Source organism: Haliotis rubra, unplaced genomic scaffold, assembly GCF_003918875.1.
Source record: "Haliotis rubra isolate DU_JTF1 unplaced genomic scaffold, ASM391887v1 Scf54, whole genome shotgun sequence".
Lineage (NCBI taxonomy): Eukaryota > Metazoa > Mollusca > Gastropoda > Lepetellida > Haliotidae > Haliotis > Haliotis rubra.
The window spans coordinates 2,633,536-2,648,943 of record NW_025767235.1 but is presented as its reverse complement, the minus strand read 5'-3'; the positions used below and the strand labels follow the sequence as shown (position 1 = coordinate 2,648,943).

The 15,408-nt window shown below is 40.5% G+C and overlaps 1 protein-coding gene and 1 long non-coding RNA gene across 3 annotated transcripts in view; both read left to right on the top strand.

Moving 5' to 3' along the window:
* Positions 1-1,077: 1,077 nt before the first annotated feature.
* Positions 1,078-5,450, top strand: LOC124253404. The gene is made up of 2 exons (XR_006892202.1): positions 1,078-2,725; positions 2,933-5,450. It is a non-coding gene; the product is annotated as an uncharacterized LOC124253404 (long non-coding RNA).
* Positions 5,451-13,612: 8,162 nt separating this feature from the next.
* Positions 13,613-15,408, top strand: part of LOC124253401 (major facilitator superfamily domain-containing protein 12-like) — a 43,421-nt gene continuing 41,625 nt past the window's right edge. Inside the window, exon 1 of one of the 2 annotated variants that reach the window (XM_046687161.1) lies at positions 13,613-13,689. The gene's annotated coding sequence lies outside the window, so the exon portion shown is untranslated. Of the gene's footprint in view, positions 13,739-15,408 lie in introns of both variants that reach the window. The other variant, XM_046687160.1, reaches the window with a different exon arrangement.

The following is a 15,408-nucleotide window of genomic DNA, read 5'->3' as shown; positions in this document are numbered from 1 at the left end:
TACTGTGTATACATAGGCTGTATGAATATTGAATATAGACTCCAAGCTCAAGTAGAGGTTGAGAATGGCACTTTTTCTCAACTGAATAACCATCTTGAGTTTGTTACAGGAATGAATGTTGGTGAATATGTGCTTATTTGAGAGGCATAATTAGCCATATGTCACCTCTGGCTTGTTCACATAATGATTGTCTGAGTGGCATCCACTGAAAGCTTGTTGCTGTATTGTCAACTCAGAGTCTATTGAAGGTTCTACTTGATCTCTTGAGAACTACTCTGAACTTATACAAGTTCTCACTGATATTTAATTATATTTTGACGTATGTAAAATCCCCTGAAAATGATCGTGTGTATTTACAATGTTTGTTAATGCATTAAGAAATGAATTGGTATTCATTATGTTCTGAGTGACAATGCAGCATTTAAGATATTACATCGTACTTGCATGGCCATTCATCAAGCTGTTTCCTTATTTATTTTAATCTATTCATTCCTGTGTAAAAATGATTGATGAGGGTATTTTGAGGTGTGAATACCCATACCTATGCAGATGGAATTGTTACCGAGTGTGTTGTACAATGAATGGTGTGTGTGTGTGTGTATGTGAGAGAGTGGAGCTTCAGATGTGGTTTGTCTAGTTCCTTTACAACGTGGTCAGCATTGTATATGTTATCACTAGTTGATGTGTCTGAATATTTACCCTGTCCTCACTGTTTTACCGAGTCAGCAGCTTTATTTAGCATTTGCACATCCTGCACGTCACAGTGCTATCATGTTTGTCGTGATTCACAAATAGGATGATTTGTGTCAGATACGATTTACTTCATACCATGCATCAGAGATAGCAGTTAGCACTAGTCAGATGTCTAATGTTTACTGTGTTCTACAATCTCATAGTACTTCAACCAATTTGCACGATCTGCTAAATGTAACTTCTATTCAGATAAGATACTTAGACATTTCAGGGCCTAGATTTTCGAAGCTCTCTTAGCACTAAGATAGTCGTAAGTCTGTGTTAATGTATAGCAGTTGCGACAATCTTAGCGCCAAGAGAACTTCGAAAATCTAGGCCCTGGTTATTTTCTCCAATAACAGGTAATTGTAAGTTAGAAATGTATTTCAATGGAACTCATAGAACATAGGGAATGGAATAAAGTCTGCTATTATAGAATATGTGACCAAAGTATAATGTTATCGTTGAGTTTATGCTGAATGGTTGTTTTACGTATGTGTGTACGACATAGTTGTTTGAATATCATTCGGTGAGAAGGAAGATAGCATGCTATTTGTGTGTATGGTGCTGCCAGCCAAGACATGTTTTCAACATTTAAAGTGAATGATTTATTTGGTGTGCCAAACATCACCACAGGTCAAGTATGTCAGGTTTGTGTTTGTTGTTATCAATTAGAGACTGATCTACCACCAAACCATATTACGTTATTCTCAACCATGCAAAGATGTTTTGTTTCAGTTTACATTATGAAGCATGTTTTCTGTGTTGGGTTATGTGTTAGAGACAACCAGTCCATCATATTGTCCACGTGCTTTGATGTTAGTGCTCTGCAGTTATTAAAGAAAACCAGTTATTGTTACCTTTTTGTATGCCCTCTAGATAGACCCTTATATTTATTGTCACTAGTTTGTTGACAAATCGTAGGGATGAATTTTTGGATGAATTTTTTTAATTTGTAAGCTTTCCCTATAGATCAAGTTTGATGAATAGTATTGTAAATGGCTAACATGTTTGTACAACTTTGTAAGACCGGATTTGTTGAAAGAAGATGGACAACTCCACAAGTGTGCTGACCACGGTTCTGTTGTGTCAGGTTCAGGTACTCAGAACAGCAGTGTTGTGCACCAGGCTATTCTGTCTTCCACTACAGTGACCTGTATACCTCCATTAATAACCTCAGTTATCAACTTCCTACTTCAGTTCCTAGCTGTATTCCACCTTTTTTAAAATGCTGTGGTGCTTACTGACTCTGATTGAAGTGTAGTGTCATGGCAGATGATTTTGTAATTTGATGTTTAAAACCATTGACATCCTGTCAGTAAATCCTTACACATAGACAGTTGAAGGGTTGAGTGTACATGTGCTATGTAACCGTTAAAGTCACCCAGCCTGTTTGGGCGTTGATGGACTCCTATTGTGACAGTGTGTCATATACTACATTAACAAAGTTAAGAGCACATGATTCTTTCATTGACTACAGTTATGATGTGACAGATTAACTATTGTAATATGAAAGAAGCTGTGATCCTTATCTTTTTTTCAGTAGTATGTGGGGTAATACTTGTTGGAAAGTGATACGATTATTTCAGTGATATTTCTGGGACCTTTTATCTTTAACTTCTGTTTGCTGACTTCATCTGTTATGTATTTCTAGTTTGAACGTCTATATTTTTATGCTAAATTGTTCACCTGATTAGAATAGACACTGCCAATGTGTTTTCTACAAAAGCATTATTTGATTGATTGACAGTTCAGTAATTTATCTATGTCAGGCATTTAGACATGGCACAAAACTAAACCAGTGGAGCCAGAGAGAAGTTGGTTATATTTTTGTACTCCAGGTACAGCAGTGTTCAACATTTGGCTGTGTTGTCAAGATTGTACATGTGTAACATTTTACAGTACAGTACAGTATGAGGATAGCAAGGTGCTGTGTTGTCAAGATTGTACATGTGTAACATTTTACAGTACAGTACAGTATGAGGATAGCAAGGTGCTGTGTTGTCAAGATTGTACATGTGTAACATTTTACAGTACAGTACAGTATGAGGATAGCAAGGTGCTGTGTTGTCAAAGATTGTACATGTGTAACATTTTACAGTACAGTAACATTACTGTATGAGGATAGCAAGGTGCTGTGTTGTCAAGATTGTACATGTGTAACATTGTACAGTACAGTACTAAGCATGAGGATAGCAAGGTGCTGTGTTGTCAAGATTGTACATGTGTAACATTGTACAGTACAGTACAGTATGAGGATAGCAAGGTGCTGTGTTGTCAAGATTGTACATGTGTAACATTTTACAGTACAGTACTGTATGAGGATAGCAAGGTGCTGTGTTGTCAAGATTGTACATGTGTAACATTTTACAGTACAGTACAGTATGAGGATAGCAAGGTGCTGTGTTGTCAAGATTGTACATGTGTAACATTTTACAGTACAGTACAGTATGAGGATAGCAAGGTGCTGTGTTGTCAAGATTGTACATGTGTAACATTGTACAGTACAGTACTGTGTGAGGATAGCAAGGTGCTGTGTTGTCAAGATTGTACATGTGTAACATTGTACAGTACAGTACAGTACTGTGAGGATAGCAAGGTGCTGTGTTGTCAAGATTGTACATGTGTAACATTGTACAGTACAGTATCAGGATAGCAAGGTGCTGTGTCTGGAAGCAGCTTGAGGAGACAGAAGCAATTGCTCACCAGTCAACAATTGTATCATGTCTATGTCACAACAATGTACTCATCTTTGACTATATTTCATCACAGTATGTGGTGGCCAGGCTGCAGTGTGTTTGCTAGACAGTTACAAGCTATCATATACACTTTATATCATTGACAATATCCACTGCCTGGTCTGTTACTCTTCTTCATCCTGTAGATGATGTAACTGACAGGGGTACTCAGTGTAATTCATTAGCTAATGAATCCACATGTGTCCTTTGTATTTTTAACTATGGTATTTTCAAACCTTGACATTACTTCCTTTGTAATTTCTTTCTTTCTTACTGAAATGTGTTGTAGCCAAGTTAAGAGATGAATTTGATATGTTTCGTTCCTGATCATGTGTAGTATGTACTGCCACAGGGCTGACTCATCCCATGATACTAGGTATTCTGCTTTGTGTGGCCACACTGTGCTTTGGCACAATAACCTTGACGCTTGTATTAGAACATGTCGCATATGGACAAGAATATTCAAACACACTTTAAGGAAGTGAATGACAATAAGTACATTTATATTATTGAAGTGAACTAAATTACAGAAGTGAATATGTTTAGTTCAGTATTTAGGTAAGATAACCCAACAACCATTTAGGAGATGAACATACTGTGTTGGAAACTCAGAGGTATATAACAAGATTAAAGTAGCTTTAAGTGAAATATTTAGAGCTATTATCATTTCGTCATACATCTCTGATTTTCCAACACACAATGTTTATCTCCATTCTACCATAACCATGTTATTAAGATTAAAAAAACTACATGCTGTGTTTGAAAATCAGAGGTATATAACGCGATTATATACCTCTGAATGACTTTATTTAACCAATCACAATCCAGTATTTACTGCAGTCATGGTAGAAGTGAAATGGAAACAGCTTTGAAGAAGTATTTAAATTTATTTTAAAATTGTCTAAATTTTTTCACTGGTATCATTACCTGTGGAACATGTGCTTGCTTTATTTATTTAACACCACCATATGAACATGTCGTAATACAGCTGAAGACAGTTTCTGCGTTTAACACCTTTACTGGCAATATCACGGTGTAAAATGTCTCAAGTGGTATGTAATACATGTTTAAACTGCTATCTCAGACTTGTACAGGGTAATGTTGAATTTTCATTCCAAGGCCCAGATAGAGCAGTTACAGCGCATAGATCATAAGCCTATGTTGATATTATGGGTGTTTTGACAGTTTTTGCACAAAGTTCACTTTGTGGGACACATTTGCGATTTACACTTGCTTGCTGAAGTGATTATGGTAGATTAATGCAATTTTGCTGACTCACTTACTCTTTAAGTTCCCTTTACTGTAGTCTGATTACAAATTGCCCTTTTCCTCACAAAACAGTGGAAATAGGCTTCTGGTTGCCACTTGGCATTGAGTAAAAGACAACATTCAGTCACGTTAAGTCCTGAAACACTGCAGACAAATCTTTCACTGCCAATTTTGTTTTATCACCACTCCTATTACTGCTCAATCTTGGTACTTATGGTTGAATATTTGACTATCTTTAGAAAAAGTCTGCATAATTACAGATACCAATACCGCTGTGTCCCACCTTACCAGTTAATAGAAGCCAGTTCCTTTCCAAAGAGTGCAGCTCCAGGGTAGCATATATTTGTATCCCAAATCCGCAATATGCTGTGTTGTCTGATCCCATACCCTTTAACTAGCACTTCATGAGCGTTTGCATGGCCTTTTAGGACATTCTGGTGAATCCCTTTCTCAGTGCTACATCTTGTTTACTGTGTGTGTATTGTTGTAAGCAGTGTTTGGGTGTTGAATGTGACAGCTGCACCTGGTGGTTCATCCCTCTACCATGTTAGACATGTCCTCATACTTCTCTGTTGGTTGATTGTACAGGCCTGGTATTTTATATGTCCTTTTTTCAATTCAAAACATATGTTGTCAAACCATACTTACATTACATTGCATGTAATGTATATAATATATAAATCTCAAGAATAAAGTTGTCAGAAAAGTGCAGTTTGATTTTTTTATTGTTTATGTGCTCATGATACTTTGGGAAGTCAAAATATCACATGACTAAATAATGATTTAAGTCAGGATGATTTTATTGTATACATGTACTGCTTTTCTACCACTGCTTTCAGTAATTTCAGGAATTGGTTAATCTAAAGCGTTCTAAAATATCCAGAATTCAGACAATATGTCCCCAAACTGGATGCAGGAGTAATTTTTGAAGTGAAGACCAGTCTTACAATAAGAAATACATTTCTGGAGACCTTGGAATGTGTTTGAAGTATTTTTTCATATTAAGATAAAGTATAAGTACTAAAATGTGACTATAGCACGTGAAATACTGAGATAAGATAGGAACAAGTAAACATGAGTTTTTGCAGGGTATCTGGAGCAGTGGTCATTCATAATTCACAACGTGATCACATGCCACTATCTGGTGTGTCCCCGTGTCTCTGGCGAATTGCCTCCTTACACTGCGTGATACGCCTTTGATATGGTTCCGAATGACAGCACGCCACTCACGTTGAAGACGAAGGAAATGCTCGTCTCGTGTCTGGGCGATCGCTGATGTCTTGGCTAATAACATCCCAAAGATGTTCAGTGGGACAGATTTATGGATTCTTGCCCTTCTAAGGGAGGACTATGGCGTTACCTCTGACAGAGCATCTTCCTAGAAACCGGAAGGTAGTTGGTTCGATCCCATGGCCCCGTCAAACCAACACCTGTTTCACTGCCTGGTGCATGGAACTAGGAGGTAAAACGTGTGCTGGTCGTCGATGAATTTGAGGGGGCCTGATATCTCACTTGGTAATCACTAGAACACCAACGGAAGTCCGGACGCACACGTACATGGATTCAACAATGTGCAAAGCCGAGCTTGTAATAGTTATATTACGTCGTTAATAATAGTATACCGCCAATGCCAGATATGAATTTAACCTGCTTTTTAGACAATGAAACAATGCATTTTATCGTTTATAACTAAATTGTTCTTGATAAAAAAACCCGACATTGTGAATCATTTGTAGGCTTGCAATTATGCCTGACCCCAATAGCCTTTCATGAGACATGCAGTTCCACGTGGTACATATATATTGTATATTTAGAAGTATAACACCTCTTCTAGTTAATCGCTTTTTGAACAACCCCGTGACTTCTAACATCATGATGTCATATTGTGTAATATCGGGAGTTCAGAATCACCACATATGCTTGGTTTAACAATTACGTTCCCCGAAATATGCCACGTGTTCCAGACTGCAACTTGCCAGGAAACAAAGCCAGGCTGCAACTTGCCAGGAAACAAAGCCAGGCTGCAACTTGCCAGGAAACAAAGCCAGGCTGCAGCAGATTCGGATGCCATCACACACATGATGATTAACACTTGAATGTCGCCTTCAGAGTAACATCCATCCATCCACTCTACTATAACACACGCTAGGGTAACAACCCTTCTGTGAATGACGCCAAACCATACAGGTATACTCACACCTGGAAAATGTCTATCCACGCATATATTACACCGGGACAACACTCGCACATATGTCACACCTGGACAACACTCACACATATGTCTCACCTAGATAACACACATTTGTCACACCTGGATAACACACACATAGGTCACACCTGCACTACACTCACACATAGACAACACTCAGGTCACACCTGGACCAGGACAACACTCACACAAAGGCCACACCTGGACAACACTCACACATTATGTCATACCTGGACAACACTCACACATACACCTGTCACACTGGAACAACATGTCAACACTCACACATGTCACACCTGGACAACACTCACACATATGTCACACTGGAACAACACTCACACATGTCACACCTGGACAACACTCACACATATGTCACACTGGAACAACACTCACATATGTCACACATGGACAACACTCACACATGTCACACCTGGACAACACTCACACATGTCATACCTGGACAACACTCACGCATATGTCACACTGGAACAACAATCACACATATGTCACACCTGGACAACACTCACACATATGTCACACTGGACAACACTCACACATCATGTCACACACTGGACAACACTCACACATGTCACACCTGGACAACACTCACACATGTCACAACTGGACAACACTCACATATGTCACAGCTGGACAACACTCACATATGTCACAGCTGGACAACACTCACACACATATGTCACAGCTGGACAACACTCTCACACATATGTCACAGCTGGACAACACTCACACATATGTCACAGCTGGACAACACTCACACATATGTCACAGCTGGACAACACTCACACATATGTCATATGTCACAGCTGGACAACACTCACACATATGTCACAGCTGGACAACACTCACACATATGTCACAGCTGGACAACACTCACACATATGTCACACCTGGACAACACTCACACATATGTCACAGCTGGACAACACTCACACATATGTCACAGCTGGATGGACAACACTCACACATATGTCACAGCTGGACAACACTCACACATATGTCACAATGGACAACACTCACACATATGTCACAGCTGGACAACACTCACACATATGTCACAGCTGGACAACACTCACACATATGTCACAGCTGGACAACACTCACACATATGTCACAGCTGGACAACACTCACACATATGTCACAGCTGGACAACACTCACACATATGTCACAACTGGACAACACTCACACATATGTCACAGCTGGACAACACTCACACATATGTCACAACTGGACAACACTCACACATATGTCACAGCTGGACAACACTCACACATATGTCACAGCTGGACAACACTCACATATGTCACAGCTGGACAACACTCACATATGTCACAACTGGACAACACTCACACATATGTCAACTGGAAGCAACACTCACATATGTCACAACAGCTGGACAACACTCACATATGTCACAACTGGACAACACTCACACATATGTCACAGCTGGACAACACTCACGCATATGTCACAGCTGGACAACACTCACACATGTCACACCTGAACACATATGTCACAGCTGGACAACACTCACACATATGTCACAGCTGGACAACACTCACACATATGTCACAGCTGGACAACACTCACACATGTCACAGCTGGACAACACTCACACATATGTCACAGCTGGACAACACTCACACATATGTCACAACTGGACAACACTCACACATATGTCACAACTGGACAACACTCACACATATGTCACAGCTGGACAACACTCACACATATGTCACAACTGGACAACACTCACACATATGTCACAGCTGGACAACACTCACACATATGTCACAGCTGGACAACACTCCACATGTCACATGGACAACACTCACATACACAGCTGGACAACACTCACACATATGTCACAGCTGGACAACACATATGTCACAGCTGGACAACACTCGCATATGTCACAACTGGACAACACTCACGCATATGTCGCACATCACAGCTGGACAACACTCACACATATGTCACAGCTGGACAACACTCTCACATATGTGTCACAGCTGACAACACACATACGTCACAGCTGGACAACACTCACACATATGTCACAGCTGGACAACACTCACACAACATCCGCACATGTCACAGCTGGACAACACTCACACATATGTCACAGCTGGACAACACTCACACATATATGTCACAGCTGGACAACACTCACACATGTCACAACTGGACAACACTCACACATATATGGACAACTGGACAACACACACACATATGTCACAGCTGGACAACACTCACACATATGTCACAGCTGGACAACACTCACACATATGTCACAGCTGGACAACACTCCGCACATATGTCACAGCTGGACAACACTCACACATATGTCACAACTGGACAACACTCCGCACATATGTCACAGCTGGACAACACTCACACATATGTCACAGCTGGACAACACTCACACATATGTCACAGCTGGACAACACTCACACATATGTCACAGCTGGACAACACTCACGCATATGTCACAGCTGGACAACACTCACACATATGTCACAGCTGGACAACACTCACACATATGTCACAGGCTGGACAACACTCACACATATGTCACAGCTGGACAACACTCACACATATGTCACAGCTGGACAACACTCATCACATATGTCACAACTGGACAACACTCACACATATGTCACACTCTGGACAACACTCACACATATGTCACAGCTGGACAACACTCACACATATGTCACAGCTGGACAACACTCACACATATGTCACAGCTGGACAACACTCACACATATGTCACAGCTGGACAACACTCACACATATGTCACAGCTGGACAACACTCACACATATGTCACAGCTGGACAACACTCACACATATGTCAGCTGGACAACACTCACACATATGTCACAGCTGGACAACACTCACACATATGTCACAGCTGTCACACTCACTGGACAACACTCACATATATGTCACAGCTGGACAACACTCACACATATGTCACAGCTGGACAACACTCACATATGTCACAACTGGACAACACTCACACATATGTCACAGCTGGACAACACACATATGTCACAGCTGGACAACATCACATATGTCACAGCTGGACAACACTCACACATATGTCACACGGTTTATGGACAACACTCCTGGATATCACAGCTGGACAACACTCACACATATGTCACAGCTGGACAACACTCACATATCACACAAGTCTGACCCCTATCAACGCTTTATATCACACAAGTCTGACCCCAATCAACGCTTATATCACACAAGTCTGACCCCTATCAACGCTTATATCACACAAGTCTGACCCCATATCAACGTTTATATCACACAAGTCTGACCCATATCAACGTTTATATCACACAAGTCTGACCCCAATATCAACGTTTATATCACACAAGTCTGACCCATATCAACGTTTATATCACACAAGTCTGACCCCATCAACGTTTATATCACACAAGTCTGACCCATATCAACGTTTATATCACACGTTTATATCACACAAGTCTGACAACGTTTATATCACAAGTCTGACCCATATCAACGTTTATATCACACAAGTCTGACCCCAATCAACGTTTATATCATCAAGTCTGACCCATATCAACGTCTTATATCACACCTGACCCCAATCATATCAACGTTTATATCACACAAGTCTGACCCATATCACGTTTATATCATATCAACGTTTATATCACACAAGTCTGACCCATATCAACGTTTATATCACACAAGTCTGACCCCTATCAACGTTTATATCACACAAGTCTGACCCATATCAACGTTTATATCACACAAGTCTGACCCCTATCAACGTTTATATCACACAAGTCTGACCCCAATCAACGTTTATATCACACAAGTCTGACCCATATCATCGTTTATATCGTTCTGACCCATATCAACGTTTATATCACAAGTCTGACCCATATCAACGTTTATATCACACAAGTCTGACCCATGACCCATATCAACGTTTATATCAACGTTTATATCACAAGTCTGACCCCAATCAACGTTTATATCACACAAGTCTGACCCATATCAACGATATCCCATCTGACCAATCAACGTTTATATCACACAAGTCTGACCCATATCAACGTTTATATCACACAAGTCTGACCCATCATCAACGTTTATATCACACAAGTCTGACCCCATATCAACGTTTATATCACAAGTCTGACCCATATCAACGTTTATATCACACAAGTCTGACCCAATCAACGTTTATATCACACAAGTCTGACCCATATCAACGTTTATATCACACAAGTCTGACCCATATCAACGTTTATATCACACAAGTCTGACCCATATCAACGTTTATATCACACAAGTCTGACCCATATCAACGTTTATATCACACAAGTCTGACCCCAATCAACGTTTATATCACACAAGTCTGACCCATATCAACGTTTATATCACACAAGTCTGACCCAATCAACGTTTATATCACACAAGTCTGACCCCAATCAACGTTTATATCACACAAGTCTGACCCATATCAACGTTTATATCACACAAGTCTGACCCCTCAACGTTTATAACGTTTATATCAACGTTTATATCACACAAGTCTGACCCATATCAACGTTTATATCACACAAGTCTGACCCCATATCAACGTTTATATCACACAAGTCTGACCCATATCAACGTTTATATCACACAAGTCTGACAACGTTTATATCACACAAGTCAACAACGTTTATATCACACAAGTCTGACCCATATCAACGTTTAACGTTTATATCACACAAGTCTGACCCATATCAACGTTTATATCACACAAGTCTGACCCCATATCAACGTTTATATCACACAAGTCTGACCCATATCAACGTTTATATCACACAAGTCTGACCCCAATCAACGTTTATATCACACAAGTCTGACCCCAATCAACGTTTATATCACTCAAGTATTGTAGGAAGCGTCCAAAGACAGTGGTATCCACTTCTCCAAATCCCGACATTATGCCGCGTATTGCCAGTAGAACTGGGCAGATGGAATAATATACTCTTAATAGAGCGAACCTGAAACCTGTGTCGAAATAACTGCGTTGGTGATGAATACCATGCATTTTCGTATTTGAGGACTTCTGCAAATGTAGAAACAAACCAACTATTGTCAAGATATTTTTATGTTCAATTTTATACTCTATTTAAAATTAAAAACAAATCTGTATTAAGAAAGTTAAGTAAACGTGGCTCTCTTCTAATGGAAAGCTACAAGTCCTCAAGATAAGCAAATAAGTTCTTTTACACTTTACACAATATTCAGTTAGTATGTACACAAATACAACTAAATGTCCTACCACCATGTACGGTATGTATTGTTTAATGATAGTGTACATTGAACTTCATATGCCACGGATAGTGGCCAGGAAGTAATACATGTTCTGTTCTGTAGTTAAGCTGTCGTGTCAATCCTTTCAACCGCACAATTGTGTTCACTGGCCCAGAAAGTTAGCAGTCACAATATCCGCATCGGACAAAGGGACACGCTGACCATGTGAAAACACAGTTATAATTCACCTGTCCTTCGGGTTAGCCGGACCGCCTCCGTGGTGTAGTGGTTAGAGCGTCTGCCCGGAGAGCGGAAGGTCGCGGGTTCGATCCCCAACCGCGTCATACCAAAAGAGTTAAAATATGGTACTTGTTGGTCCCTGCCTGGCGTTTGGCATTAATGGGTACAACAAGGACTGGTCGGCTCGGAGTCAGTATAATGTGTCTGAGTGGGGTATTCATGCTTCACTGCGGCATGGTATCTCAGTGGGCTAGCACTATAAAACCAGCTTAAGTTTGGGCTAGTACAAGCAGCCGCACATACACATACACACGCATGCACGTCGTCATATGAGCGAAATATTCTCAAGCACGACGTTAAACCCAATTTCACGTCACCTTACCTCAGGTTATCCGACATGTACTTGCATAACCATCTGTATTTTCAGCGCCACTTCGGAAGGAAAGCTGCTGCCAAGGTACGCCAATGTGGTAATTGTACGTGAAAGCATAAAGTATACTCGATAGGCTTTATGTTTTATGGCGCAAGTACAGAGGTAATCATACGTTGTATACGTTTGAGGTTCGGGGTCCGACATACATGGCCATGTTATATACAACATACTTTTATGTACATATACACGTTGTGTTGAACTGCACCATGAACGAATGAATCTAATTACAACATATGCACCAAATGCTCAGATTCTGCTATAATGACCGTCGGCAACCATTGACGTATAAATGACGTATAAAAATAATTTATGTGTGTGCCATTTGTCAACTAATGTCTCGAGCGTTCACTAGTGTTAGACGAACAAGTGGCATCATATACATGCCTCCATGGGCAGCGGGGTATATCTATGGCCATGGGGCGAGTCGTGGGTTGGGGAGAGGGGAGTGCGGTGAAGTTGCTGACGCATAGTGTAGTGTACTGACTGTCACAGAGACTATACATATACAGGTGCAGTGTTTTTGTCTGTAATGATGACAGATCATGCTGTCTCAGGACCTCTGATGCTCTGGAGATATCTACTGGGGAGATAACGTGTGTTATCCACCTGTGATAACTCCAGTAGGTGTGCCACATGTAGGTGTGTCATGCGTCACCAATCACAAGACAAAGCTATCGCTGAAGGCTGCAGGCTTCTACTCACTGCGAAGATCGACCCTTGGCTTATTTCGAGCCCACATGGAAGACTGGTACGTTGTCTTAGTTCTGTGTGTCCCTAAATCCACTTGCTGGATAAAGGTAACGTCGAAATCTGCTACTTAACTCTCTCTCTGTCCGTCCGTCTGTCTGTCCCCCTCTCTCTCTCTATATATATATATAGGCGTGTGCGTGTTTTGTTTTGATCTTTTTTCTTTCTTATTTTTGGTTGTTTTTTATATTGGGAGCGGGGTTAGGTCTGTAACGGCCGTCTTCGTGGATATATAGTTGAAACGTGTAGGCGTAAGAAATTGTGTTGTGTCATCATTTTGTCAATTTCTTTATCTAGGTGCTTGTCAGTACTTTTGGAGGTGTCCTCCCATTAGTCATACGTCCCACTAGTCATACGGGTTAAAACAACATATGGTATGGTTGACTGCATCAACAACTACCTTTGTAAATATAAAGTGGAATGATCCAAGAAACAAAAATACAGCTTCACATCAGTGAACTTTAATAATCTGTCTTCAGCATAGTACACATACATAATCTGTACACTTAAACGGTATCATTAACACATTATTCTTTACTTAAATTACTTAAATAACTTAAATTCACAGTTTCGCAATTAATGGCCATTTGGGGTAGAGGTAGCCAACAGCAACCAGAATTTGAACAGACTTTTTCTCACCTGTTTCAAGTTGGTCCTACAATCGGACGAGACTGTTTTCCTTCTCGCGATGCACTCGCTTTCCTCCCTGGATGGCAGCACCGAAGTCGATTTGGCGCATCTTGGCAGATTCAGACTTCTCAATCTGCTTGATCAGCTCAACAAAGCGATAGATGTTTGGATGATGGTGTGGCAGAGTCATGTTCAGGTGGTAGTGGAAGCCTTCAAGATTGTTGTTCGCTCGAGGCCCAACGTATACAGGGTTGGCATTGGGGTAATCTCTTCTCTGGCTCTCTTACTGATGTTGCTGATGAATCTGACCATGTCAGGTTCTTGTGGGCCATGGTTGTGAGGAGTGGAGTTCCTGACATGGTTTCCAACAGTTGTAACTCTGCCCCGGCATGTCTTCACAACACACCTCCAGTGGATACAGTGGTCCTTTGTAGAATTCTTGTTGTGAAGGTGACCTTGAAACAGTACCAGCTGTGTACCTCGTCTAGAGGTAACGTATTCCACTTCAATCAGTCCTGCCATGATAACAAGAGTGATATGCTAGAGTCTATAGCATGGAACTTTTATGCACTAGTTTATGTTTTTTTACGAGATTGAGTAAACTCAATCAGACTCAGTAGAGTTTAACATTCATTCAAATGTTTTGATTATCAACGGTTGTGGTGTATTATGTTCATATAACTTCAGTGTAATTTACTTTAATAACATTCGTTTATATGTTTTCGTTACCAAAGACAGGCATTCTCAGTGTTAGCAGAGACCATATAATATATTATATATATATATATTATATGGTCTCTGGTGTTAGAGATTCAACTAACCTCAAGCTCTCTAATTAGCGGGCTAGTCCATTTTGCGCAAAGGGTATATGCCTGTTGCTGTTTTAATTACTCCCTCATTTGCTGTATGACTAGTGGGAGAAGGACTAATGGGCGTATGACAAATGGGACATGACCCTTTTGGACATTGCCTTTCCTTCCAGTAATCACAATATAATCCTGAAACTCTAAAGGTGGTATTTCCCGTGTCCAATTACCCGACTTGCCTTTGTAATGAGTGCGTGATTAGTATAGGCTTAATTCTTAGCTGC